Raw genomic sequence first — 13,537 nt, 5'->3', positions numbered from 1 at the left:
TGAAAATTCTGTTTTATTAAAGAGAGATCTGTAGTAAAATATTTTACTTTTATTTAATATGATTATTGCTTTCGTATTTAATAAATTATTCCATTTTCATAAATAGCGTGTTGCTTACTGATGTATATAAATTGAAATTTAGTGGGTGCATAAGCGTACAAAAGGTTGTTAACATCACTTGCATGGTTAGTATTTCAGTTTAATGAAGGTGCCATGTACTCACTGATGCCTTTAGAATGCAATTAATATTGAACTGTTTGGGGAAAAAAATCATCCGCCTTTAATGAACACCTATTCTTCTGCAAAAACCATGAATTCGAAAGAACGTTTCTTTTGCCGCTCTATTCAGTCCGCAAAAATTTATGCCGTAAAGTTTTAGGAGGATTACTCCATCTCTAAATGCGAATGTCAACTTTAAAGTCTCCGAAAACTTGTGCGTTTGAGGTGACGTCTTATTGTAAAATAACGGAACTCTAACGTCTGTGGAAAATGCCCACTGCTCTGCGATGGAGGACATGAAATACGACTTTAGATAGAGTCCTTGTCTCGTGAAAAGAGTGCGCGGGTCTGCATTAATCACTTCCATTCATTAAGGGGGTGGATTTTTTTCTCGTTTTCCAGGGAGCCCACCCCCGGCTCTCACTACTTCTTCTCTTCCTCCGGCCTGCTCCGTCTCTTTGGTCGACCTCTTCCTTCCTTATCTTCGTCTTTCATCTGAATTCTCCCAGTATGCCGAAGCGCTGTCCGAAAAGACATAAACAGAGAGAATAGAACAAAGGCTTAATTATTCGACTGAAAAAACAGCAGAAGGTAGAGAGTAGACGCGTGTAATTCTCTAGAGTGTCCTAATGTTTACACGTGAGCAGTTAGATCTGTAATACTTATTTTGTTTTTGCTCTTACACCAGAACAGTCATAATTCTGCATATTAAATGCGTGCCCAATATTTGCTGGTATTTTGTGAAAAAAGTATGAGACTGCACTTATATATGATTAATATACCTACTATATTATAGTACTATTCATGCGTTCCGGTATTTCTATAAAAACCACCGTTATTTCTAAAACAATTTATCAGCATAGGTATTTCTCTGCAGGTCGGAGGATAATGCTATTAGAAGCTGATTACTAGTGCGTCACTATGGTCTCGTTTTATTGTCATGACTTTTATTTAGTGACGAAGGCCAAGTAACAATCAGTTTAATGTTTGGAATGTAATAACAAAGTGACAGCGAATTATAAAAAATTATCAACACCCAAAAACTTTTCTTTATATCGTATACACATGAAACGTAAAGGGGGACTTCAAAACAAAGTATTTCCTATGTAGGTTGCCCCTGTTTCCGACAGCCGCGATTTCAATGACTGGTGTTTCAACCAAATTGAGAAATAATGTTCACTCGATGCAACCTAGTGCTGGTAGTTTTTGCCCACCCGTTGGAGAGGAAATGAGAAAGAACAGACCTTTACACGCACCTATGAGGGGTTTCTTTCGTAACCTGCAAGTATCTTATAGGGGTGGTGAAAAAAAAGACAGGTCTCGGAAAGATAGTAGGGGTCCCATAAACATTTTTTTCGTCTATTCTTCCTCTTCTCTTCTCGTTCGGGGAGTAATTTGTCTCTCTCATGGCCCAGTCTTTTCCAGAGGTGGGGGGGTCGGAGTGACTGGTGGGGGACATAAGGGAGTGAGATGGTGGTGCACTTTTTATACCTAGTGACCGAACACGACCATGTCCTCGTGTACTGAGGGGGATCCATCCACAGCGAGCTATCCTGAATCGAAGAGTAGTGCAAAGAAAAGATGAAAGGGACGGCCTTGGTTAGTGCGGGTCACAAGTATGACGCAGCAGGTGACGGTAAGGTACGAAGCGAGGAATAAGAAGACTGGATAGGGGACGCTCCAGAGGCTAGCACTGAGATAGTGATCTGTTAGGGTTCCTTCTCCCCTATGAAAGCTATTATTACCGGTACTTATGGTGTAATAAATGTCTAGAGTAATTATACCAATATAATTTTTCACGTTGCTGCTTTTCTTAACCACAAAATAGGAAACTTAAACTTAACTTTTTCTACATTTCATTGGAAAATTTAATGTAGACCTTGGTTTCGGCTACACCATGATATTGTCAAGGCTCTATTGCCTTGATGTTTTCATAATATTAAGTAGAATAAAGAGATTTATTGAAAACCTGATGGTGAAATATTCAAAGTGAGTTTTAATTTCCTATCCTGTGTTAATTTGTAGTCACCTTAATTACGTTCTGAATGGTTCTCTATTAGATGTAAAAAAAATTTTATTTTTGAAACTTGTGTGTGTGAATATTACAGGTAGAGGTCAATATTATTGGGGTTTAAAAAAGTTGGGGAAGATTGTGTCTAATTTTCATTTTAGACCTAGAGATATGCATCTTTTAAACTTGGACTAAATCCATTTTATATACGGTACGAAACATTACTCATTTTCCTCTAACATAACATCATCGGTTTTATTTGATGAAAATGATATTATTTCTATTTTTCCTCAACTTATATTCTCAAATAATATATGCTCAAATTGTGTATTTATATTAACACTATTTTTCCTCAACCCCCTCAATGTCTTCATTCTTTACTCTTGGTACATTTCAAGAAATGCTTGCGTAAAATCCGTTGTTTATGCATTTTAATCAATAGTTGGAAATTCGTTAATATATTAAATTATCCTTGAAATGTAGTTAATGCAATTCATTCATTTACTTTCAAGATCCATTCCTTCATTGAAATAAATACTTTCGATGGCCATTTTCAAAATCCTCATCCACAATTTCATACATTTCATTCCTCATGGAACGAAATAGAGTGAAGTAGTGACGTAGGAGTGCAATCAGAAGCACGAGAAATAGGTAAAGGCATAGTATCTCGATCACATTGGCTCTGATTGGAATGATTCGGTACCCTCGTGAAGGCAAAAAAATAAGAGTCCTTGAAGAACAAAAGGGTGGCGAGCAGGCTGCAGCTCGCTGAAGTTGGTGAAGATGAATTAAGGAAAGGAGGGACGGAGAGGGGAGAAGAAAGCTTGAGATGGGTCCTGGGTTGTCGTGGCCTGCGTGTGTGAGCGAGGACATGTATTGGAGCCGGTCCGGGTCGGGGACGCCGAAAGATTAGTGGGGGCTCTTTGGTTTCTGCCGATGTTCCCTGTGTTTCGTGACCGTTACCACGGTGGTAACCTCCTCCCTTGTTCCGACAGCCTCTTACTACATTCGCATCAGGAAATCCTTGCTCTCCGTCTCCATCCAACATCCTTCCCAACCCACCCACCCCCTCTCCCAGCGACGGAGTACGACTGTTTCGGCGGTGTTCCACATCTATGGAAGTCCTTAGCGTGTCGCCATCTATCTTCTTGCCCTGGGAAGTCCCTTTTCCACCTTATCGGTCCCTATTCTTTCTCGGAAAGCCCCCTATGTCTTTTGCTCTATTCTCCCTTCACGATGCACTCCTTCATACGATGATTCCTAGACGAATTCGATAAGTATTGGCTGAATAGGAAAGATTTCAACTTTTTCAGGAAATTTGCAACATTTTTAGGGGTTTATTATGTCTGTAATATATATGATCGAATACATGAAATGCTTGACCGTCATTGAATGATGTCTACTATAGCACTTTTTTCTTGTCTTCGCTCTGCTACCCATAATGCTTAAGTGAAAATGTGAATAGATTCTCGTTCTCAGTGGTGTGTAATTTTTTTTTATTTGTAGATAGAGTTTTGTGTTAAGTTCGAAGCCAAAGTAGTTGGATTTCACTTCAAAAAAGGAATTTTAGGCGGTTTAATTTGCTTTTCCATGGAAAAATGTTTTGAGGCTCCCCTTTTTTGATTCTTTGTGCCGATTTTTAGAGTGATTTAGCATTTCTTATAAATTTAGATGTACGGCGCGTTTCCTTCTATTGCAGTCATGAATGTTAAACATCTTCCTTCTTACTCGTAGCGTCAAGCGTAACTCCTTCCTCTTTACCTAGACATATCTATCATTTCCTTTTTGAACTTTTTATGCTTGCTTGCCTTTACAAAAAATCTTGAGCGTTCACCTTCTCCAAATCATCCTTATTTGTTGGGTTAAGTGAGCGATAAGTTTTTCCATTCAGAGATAGTCATCGCCGTATATTTCAGAGACTTCCTGCTGTTAAGTCTGCCAGGCTATGTTTCCTGGTGTTCTATCATAACAGATAAAAAGCACTCAGTTTTGACAGTAGTTTTCCTGGTACTTAGACATAGTTCAGTAGGTCTCTTCATAAGTTTCGTGTTTTCTAAATCAATTAAATACAATAAATATTCAAGTCTGGAAATTACTTTTACTTCCGAAGCTCCGTTTGGCCCACACAGGGATTTAATGCCGTTAAAGATTTATAAATATTTTATTTTTCAGGTTTTATGTACTAAAAATAATATACTGCCTATTGCTTTCCTTTTTTTCAAAAAAATAACTTTACCACTATGCAGTTATCTTTAATTTTATTAATGCTCCGATTTCCGTGCTCTTTAAACCTTTTAACTAAATTTTCCCAGCCTAAAGGATACTCGATTTGTTCAGAATGTTATAATGTCATCTAAAGAATGTTTTTTAAGCACTTAGGGCCGTTAAACTGTTAGACGATGGAAAAAACTGTTTTCTTCGTAGAGAATTGTTAAAGTCCCAGAAAAAATGTCATGTGTCTGAAAATAAACTGTAACTTTTATGATACGAGGGAGTAACTCATTTAAGACACTTTGCTCGTTCTGATATCATTTGCTTAGCTTATCTCAGGTTGAAAAATGCTCTTAGGGTAATGTTTTCCGTAGTTTTCTGTTCCATGGTTTGGAATTTACCCATCGCATCCATTTTCGGTGCTCCTCATCTCCACCTTGAAAGTGTGATGGGCACAAAAAGACACGCTGAGCGTAAAAAATTCCGATAACTCTAATCCAATTAAGTGTCACTTGTTGCTCATGCACTGACAAAAATGCAGAGCGAGATCTCTCGGCGGGGCTCACAGTTTTTCCTCATCCAGCTTCCTTGACAGCTCCCTTGTCTGCTCCAATGAAGCCCGAAACGACGAATTCATAAACCTTTAATTTTTTGGCGTAGTTCCCAGCGTATTATCCCCGCGCAACATTAATCCCTTTCTCGTTTCAGTCATTTTTCTCCCACCCTCTCTTCGTTTCTGCTTTTGCTCCTCGCATTCTCCTTTCCTTATTCCCTCCCGCCTTTCCCTTGTCTCTTTTCTTGTCCTCCTTCCTTCGGCCGCCTCTGTACACGAGAGATAAAACACTTTTTTTCGAAGCGCGGGGAGGGGCAGCGTGTCAGCGTTAATCTCCCGATCCATCAACCCATCTCGCTTTATATCTCGTCCTCCATTTACCACCCTCTTATTATTTTATTTCCATTTTTTTCCGCCCAACACCCAGCTCATCCCTTTAGTTCTGCCACCCCGCGGTGCCTTGCATTTTTTTTCGTACCGTTCTTCCCTCTCACTCACGTCTTCCTTTGTCGCGCCTATCTTTTAAGTGTTCCATCCGACCTTTCTCATCTCATTCATGCCCCTACCATGCGGCGTGACATCTTGTTCGCTTGGAGAACCTTTCCCCATCGTCTGAATGGCATTTATCTCCCTCGGGATCCGTTTGTTTTGCCATCACTTGCCTCCCGAATCGTCCGCGTCGGCAATTTGAGCGGAGGAGTGATGCGCCATTTGAAATCTTGTGGAATGCAAAGACTGATGAATTAGGCGAGCGGGAGAATATGGGTCCCTATCCGCGATAATAATTTGGATACTTGTCATGCTGAATGTTCGCACTTGCACTCATTTCACTTCTTCAAGCATCGTTTCTTTATGGGTCGATGGGGGCGATGTAGCGGGCGCGATTACGTAGCTTGCACCGCTCTTTTTGAGCTACCTTGTCTGCTGTACGAGCTCATGATATATCGTTTGTTAATTATGTAATCAGTGTAACTTCAACAGCGATATCATTTTGTGCCTCAAAGTTTAGTCGTAGGTGAACCAGAATGTGTCTTTCATGTCAAGTAGTGCGAGGAGTCTAAACACATCCGCGAGGGCGTTTAACAGACGTATTATATTGAATATTATAATTTTATGAGCTTGATATTAATAGTGAATTTCAATTTTTTATTAAAAATTGTTAACAAGACAATGTAAATGGCAATAATTAGTACAAGTCAAAATACTGATTGTGCGGTTTAAACCCGGCTCCGCCGATTGCATCCCCGGTGAAGGGTACACTTAAATCAGTTTAAACACTTGATCATGGCATTCACAGTGCGGTTGAATAGCTTTTACCGATCCATTCTGGTGCTTTGTGGAGAGCAAATTTAGTCATATGACTTCGCATAAAGTGACCGGACCCCAACTGGCGTCTACTTCTAAGAGCAGGCTAATGCTTTTCCTTGATTTTCTATCCATTCCTTTTATGAATACCACTACCAATTCCGCGTTTTGAAAGGGCATGCATGCGTTAGAGTGAAGTTCAAAAAATTAAAGCCAAGTCGATATAATACATGTGTATTGTGCGAGTGAAATCTGTACACCAGTGGTTGTCAAACGTACACAATCATGGCCGCAGTGTAACGTTATCCCTGTATTGCTCTACAAATAGGAAAGAAACGCAAAATCTTTATGGCTTTTCACCTATAGTGGAAAAATCCAGAGTAGACCATAAGTCTTCTGTTCACTACTTTTTAAATCAGTCGTCTTGTGGGCAACATTCAGCAGACGCGTTCTCGATTGTGTCAATGTTGTCAATCAAGTTCAATATGGAGTTCCTAATAACACGACTGCGCCTGCTTTTGAAGCACACCTCTTTGCGGCACACTTTGAAGAAGCCTTATTTGAGCACTTTCCCTACTTACAGGGAACTTTTCGTTTCCTTTCCGTATTCTCTCGTCCTCTTCCTGTTTCCTGCCCGTTTCGCGAGGCCTGCCTTTCACTGAACAAGATGAGGGAGTCCCTGGAGAGAGAGAGAAGCTCCCTCCTTGGCCACTGAGACTCCAGTCATCTGTCTCTTCTGGGTGAAAGGCGGAGGTTGACAGGAGCGTGTGGCGGGCGGGCGCCTTGTTGGTGGGCACGCCTCCCATCCCCCTCATCCTCCCATCATCCTTCTCTCCTCCTCCCATCCTTCTCCTCCGTCTTCTCTTCCATTTCGCCCAACTCGGCGCAGGGCTGCCACTGCCGCGTCCACCAGCTCTGGTAAGGAGCCGGGTCTGCCAAAGGAAGGGAGCGGGGGGTATTAGATGGGGGAGATACGGTAGTTTTGAGGCAGTGGCTTGATGCTGTTCCCTGTGACGTGGGAGGAAGGGAAATGAGCAGGTGTACCTCGGGAAAGTGGTTATATCTCTTTACGCATAAATTTAATCACCACGCTGCCTTCAACTTCCAACACTACGGGTCGTATGATACAGTTTCGCCGTATCGTCTCAGCTGCTTCATGTCTGAGTTGAACATTTTTCTTTCCTCATCGACTCTTATATTTTGGCAGCTCAAGGATGAAAAGTATTGATGGCCATTTTCTTTCCGCATTTTATCGGCCTGGAATTCCATTGAAGTTCTTAATAGTACCACTATTTATTCTTTAATTGATGTCATAACATAGATGTCGAATAATTTGCTTTGTTGAATTTTCATAAGAACAATTTTAATAAAAGAGAGAATTAACTATCCCTATTTTTTTCCTTTTATTCCGTAGAGTTGATATTATTTATCACCTCATTATTTCTGAGGAAAATCCTATTGGCTACGTAATTGACATGGCTTTTTGAAATGTTAGTTGAAATGCCTAAAATCTAATTTGAAAGAACTGTATTAAATTGTAGTTTTACTAGGTATTACCATGTATGTGAAACAGAATGTGAAATCAGAATATGAAACGTACAGATCTTATACATGTCTCTAATAATTATAGCTAACTTTAAGTTTGTGGGATTTCAGAAAAAGGTAGACTGTATTGTATGTATATTAATATACGACATTGAAATGCTTGCGATTAACCTTTTGCTTTTTATGATGTCAGTAAACTTGATTGTAACTGTTATTAACAGCCTAACATTGCCTTTGGGACGAAACCACTATAGCAATTTAATTTTAGTAGGCATCTTGCATAAAATGCAGCTGACTTAAGACTCGGAGTAGTAAATATGGACTATTATCACAATATATATTATTATGCAACGTATTTTATGATTGTTTATGCACAACTTAATTTTTTACCAATTAAAAAGGCGATTAATTGCCTTTTTAGTATTTTTTTCCTTACCATTTTCTTTATCTTCTAGTATCGCAATTGGTTTAATTATGAGTAAAGTATTAAACTGCAGCACAATCTTACATTTTAGTGGACACATTCATTCCAATGTAAGAAATGGAACGCTTTACACTTAACACCAAGCGTTAGTGAACCATAAAATGGGTACATATTATGGTAATTCATGTATGGTACATTTCTTTCTCTCTTAATAAGAGAGAATGGTGGCTGGATCGGAAGGCCCCACTCCATATCGGAAGCACGTCATGCCACCTCGGACATGCGTTTTACTCGGTGTCTCGACAAAGTCTCTGGGCTGAGACTTATATATTTTCGGGTGCATGGCCTTGTAAAGGGTGGGAATTAATTCATTTTCCTTTTTTCTAGAAGATAAATATGGATGTATAAAATAGGAAGGACGTTTTTGGAAGGGGTTTTACGGAACGGAGAAAAATTAAGGTGGAAATTCAGCTTCGGAGACCGCAATATGTGTTTCAATTATTCCCGTCCTGGGCTGGCTGCAGGGTGTACCACGGAGGAGAGGGAGGGATGGGGTAAGAAATGGGGAATGGGGAGTAGCGGAAAGTTGACATGGGCCAATTCGTAAAGTGAGATGAATATCCGTGAAGTTGGAGCAGAAGATAAAAAAATGTGGGAGCAGACAATGGAATGGAATTTCTGAATTCCAGCATTTCCCTCAGGATGGGTGGGAGGGGATGAGAGGGGGGTTGGGTGGAGATACTCCTCGCAATATCCTCCCACAGCACTCTCTTCCACCCTTCCTTTCCCTTCCACTTCCCCCTCCCCATTACTATCCTCCCACCTCTCGCGAAGCAACCGCTTTTTACCTTGCTCAGGTATTCTATTATATGAGCTGCTCTACTTCGACCATATTTCCTGATTATTCGTGACCTCGAATGGCTAAAAGTGTGCATTAATTCATCGTCCGTACCTATCATTGCTCATGTGGTAAAAATCAAGCATTCTCCTATATTATTTCCGGTTTGTTTGACAAAAGATAAAATGAATGAATCTTTTGGCCAACATTTGTGACCATAATATTCCTAGAATAAAAGCAAATGCCAATGAAATATTCACAGGTTTTTAAACGAGAAAATGTAGTGAAAAAATTTATTCATGATTTGTTATAGATAAATATTGCTACAATCCGTTTAAGCCTTTCGTTTTGTAAAACAAATGAAGTCATCTATGATTTGATTGATTTGTTCTGAACGATTTTGAATTAGGGGGTATATTTTGCTGTATGACGGAAAGAATATCTAACAGCTGAAATTCTTAAAACGGAAGAAAACCTTGTGGAAAAGTTTGCTGTTTAAGATCGAGAAGAAATTCTTTATGCATCCAAATTTATTTGCCAAATTTCTAATCGTTATTGCTTTTATAACTACATGATTCGTTATGCACGCAATTCATTAAATATCGCATGGAATATAGATTTTATATGAAAAAAACATGCAGGTGTAGAAGAATACCAAGTCGAGTTTCAAGTGAGAAGCTTTATGTTTTTTGAGATAATGATGGATTAGGTGAAGTTCAGAGCCTCTATGAAATTTTATTGGATCCCAAAGTATGTGCAGAAGAGCGTTTTCTAAATGAAAAATTGTATTTAGTCAATTTTTTAGACAATTTTTGCTCTCTGAATGTGAGGGAGCCGAAATGGAATTCTATCTACGTAATACGTGGGGACGCATCGCAGGTTTGCATCTCGTCGGAAGTAAATGTATACATCATGGCAATCAGGTAGGCAGGAAGGAGAACATATCCGTGGGGGGCATATATCTCTTCAGGGACCCAGGGAGAAATCAAACTGACTTTTTCTTTCTTTTTGGCGAACATGCCACATGTACTGTGAAAACATAGTTAACGACACGCACCTATGCCTTTGCGGTCAATGGCACCCGTCATTTTTCGCTCAGGATCCATTTATTACGTGCATTCTAAAAGTACCATTCTTTAGCTGGGGGAGGATCACGGCAGCCATTTGGAATACATGGTATTCTGATTATGTAATCGAGCCGATCGCGATGAAATTCTATAGCAGTAAGAGTTTGACGGAACAATGTAAAAAAGTTGGAAAAAATAGTACACAATGTGGCACCTTTTTTTTGTCTGTGCAACGTCAAGTCGCAATGCAAATAGTGAGTTAAGGCAAAAATCTAATGATTTTCAAATTACTGCTTGGATTGGTGTCATTAGTTACAGGAGATGAATACATGGTTCAGTAAAATTCTGAATACTGCATCGATTTTGGGATTTACTATCACAAGATTTATACAAATCTCTTGTTGTACCGCTTAATTAATCAATAGGGCTATTTATATATTTTTGCTTCCTACTTACATATTTTTGCATTTTGGTGTTTCCTTTTAGGAAAATGGTTTCCAATTCTCTTCATCACATTTTTATCACGATAAAAAAGTGCTATATGATTTAGCTGAAGTCCATCCGTATTCTTTCCTTTTATAAATCGTAGTTTTACGTGGGTGTTTCAAAAACACCCGCGTTTCTGCACAGTTTTTGCTCGTGCCTGATCGTTGTAGAGATTGGAGTCTATATCGTAATTACACCAACACACTCATTTCCCTACGGGAAAGAATTGAGTTCAGCGCATCAGCTCGAGTTTCCTCCCTCGAGGCTCCCAATGACGCTCGCCGGGAAGCCGGAAACAGTGAGCGCAACTTCGACGCATTTGAATGTATGCATCTCCCCCGTCTCTGCCAGGTCAACTGTTCCACGGGAACCGTGTCGAACGCATTAGCATCGTGATCCTTCTCACACTTGTACGATTGCTTCCCCGCCATCGTCGATGCAAGCGTGCAGACAGGCCAGAGGAGGAGGCATCGGCCTTCGCGGGGATGGGAAAATCTTATGGGACCGGGGATGCGTTAAGCTCCTTCCAACTCGTCACCGGCACATCGCGTGGGGACGGTGCGGGGGCGCGCGTCTGTGGTAATAGAGGCGGGCAGGAGGGGAATGAGGGCTGGCGGCACTTCGCTAAGGAGGCGGAAGAGGAGGTCGGGATCGTGCTAATTTGACTCCTGGTTCCCAGAAGGATTGGGGACGAGCTCTCGTGATCTGGCGTGAGGTTCGCTCCGGTAGAGTGCAATGTATATCCTCGCTCGATGCATCGGTTTGTGGAAAAACGCCTCCGTTAGCACCTCTGAGTGTCACAACACCATGCCGGTAGCGCTTCCTTTTGAGGTCATGTGGGGTGATGAGGCATCAACCAGGCTTCATACAGGGAATCGTAGGCGTATCATGACCCATTGTCGATATTTATGTGGGCTAACATTGGTGTCGAGTTAATTTTTATCCTATTTGTGTAGCATTTGTGATCGTGTGTAATCAACAATAACGTAAAAAAGATGTTCGGCTATTTTTATGTTCTTGGGATTTAAATTAATATTTAAATACGCGTTGAAAAAAATTTACAGCATCATACTTGCTGCCTTCGTTATTACCATGGAAATGGAAATAATTTAATAAAATATAAGCAGCATAGCAAATATCTGGAAGCATGTGCGTGCTACTTTATAGTATTTATTAAGCTCTCGAAGGCAGGAAAACTATGCAAAGAGAATGCTATCAAATATAATTTTCGCATTTTCGTTGACGATGAGGCTAATTTTTCTCATCAATTAAATAAATAAAATGTATTTACGGTATCTCATTACTGAATAACATCAGTAATGCCACATTTTCTAGTTTAGCTAGGTCAAAGAATTACGTCCTTAAAATAATCCTTCGGTAGAACTAATGATGATAATAGCTAATAATAATAATCACACGCGGATAATACCTCATACTAAAATAATGGATAAATGGATACCATGTGATCACAACGGTATCCACTGGCGGATACTACCTTTATTTAGCTCAGGTTTTTAGGCTAGTTGGTGAGTAATTCAATAGCGACCTTGCTGAGTTTCTGTCCTTTCCCTGTTTTCCCGATATCGCTATCCTCTCTGCACTTTCCGAACCCTTTTGCCGGCCCCAACTTGCTTCCCGGTCATCCAAGCCGTTTGGTCATCGGTGAAGGGTCTTCGACCACCCTTAGCCATCGGCATCATCACACGCCCTTTCCCACTTTCCTGGTCTACCCGAAACCCCAGCCCTCAAGATACCCCAAACCCTCATCTCTCCGCCTTGACGTGGGGCGCTGCGCTAGAGTGGACATGAAGCAGTCGCCGACGTGATCATGGCCTCTACTCGAAGGGAAAACGAAGCGATGAGGGAAAGGGGAGAGATGCTGGAGTGAAAGTTAGGGACAGGGTAACCGAGAGTGGCCGAAGGGAAGTCCTACCGTGCCTCAGGAAGCCGAACGTCAGACTCGACCACGCTCACACCGAATTAACTATCCTCTATGCAGATAAGCAGTTGTTCGCCGGAAAGCGACCGCATGGGTTTCCCCACCCAATCTTGTGGGTAATTCTGTCAGAGACGGACATGCTGGATCATTTAAAGGAGCATAAGGGCGATATTAGATGGTTGAGTAACCCCAATAACGATAACCCTCTCAAAATTGAAATAGGAGAGCGAAAGATGAAGAGAAGGGCAGAGAAGGCTATTGGGTCGGTAATTTTCAACTAATGTAAGCAGCTTTATCATAGTTTTGCTTCTTCCTTACACAAAAGTGTTAACATTACTCACTGCATTAGCAGTATGCAGTATTGCATTATTTATTTATACTATACAAAATAATTTTTACAACATCGATAAATTCGTATGACATGCGCATATAAAACTTTATTTCATCTTATAATTTACTTCTCTTATGTGGAAATGAAGAAATTCTGCATTTTAGCTGTCTAGCCGTGATATTATTGCTAATTGCATGCTAAAAAAAATTATTTTTATGCATTTTACTCTATTTCAATACCATTATGTCCCAATTTTCCATTTTTGATGAAATGCCTGATTTTTTCTACTGGCGTAATAAGCTTAATAAGAAATCGGTTGGCTTCTATTCAGAAGAAAGTCTATCAGCTACTCCTATTGTCATGGAGTTTGCTTATTCAACCTTTTCTCTCCGTTTCCCCTCTAGTCTAGTCCATACTTGTAGCTAGTTTTTCCTGACAATGAAAGGTTTTGACGTGAAAAGAAACTTGAGAGTCACTTCCTTCACCTGCATTGTTAGTGATACCAATTATTAAAGAGCTCCAATTTGGGACAACTAAGCTGATTATTAATTTCATTTATATAAGCAGTTTTTGATAACACTCATTCGTAATTCCGGGAACCTAGAAGT

At 40.3% G+C, this 13,537-nt stretch overlaps 1 protein-coding gene across 3 annotated transcripts in view; it reads left to right on the top strand.

Moving 5' to 3' along the window:
• Positions 1-13,537, top strand: part of LOC124159516 (discoidin domain-containing receptor 2-like) — a 562,201-nt gene that overhangs the window by 409,026 nt on the left and 139,638 nt on the right. The window lies entirely within an intron of this gene.

This window comes from Ischnura elegans, chromosome 1, assembly GCF_921293095.1.
Source record: "Ischnura elegans chromosome 1, ioIscEleg1.1, whole genome shotgun sequence".
Taxonomy (NCBI): Eukaryota; Metazoa; Arthropoda; class Insecta; order Odonata; family Coenagrionidae; genus Ischnura; species Ischnura elegans.
The sequence above is the reverse complement of the archived record's forward strand: the minus strand, read 5'-3'. Positions and strand labels throughout refer to the sequence as shown.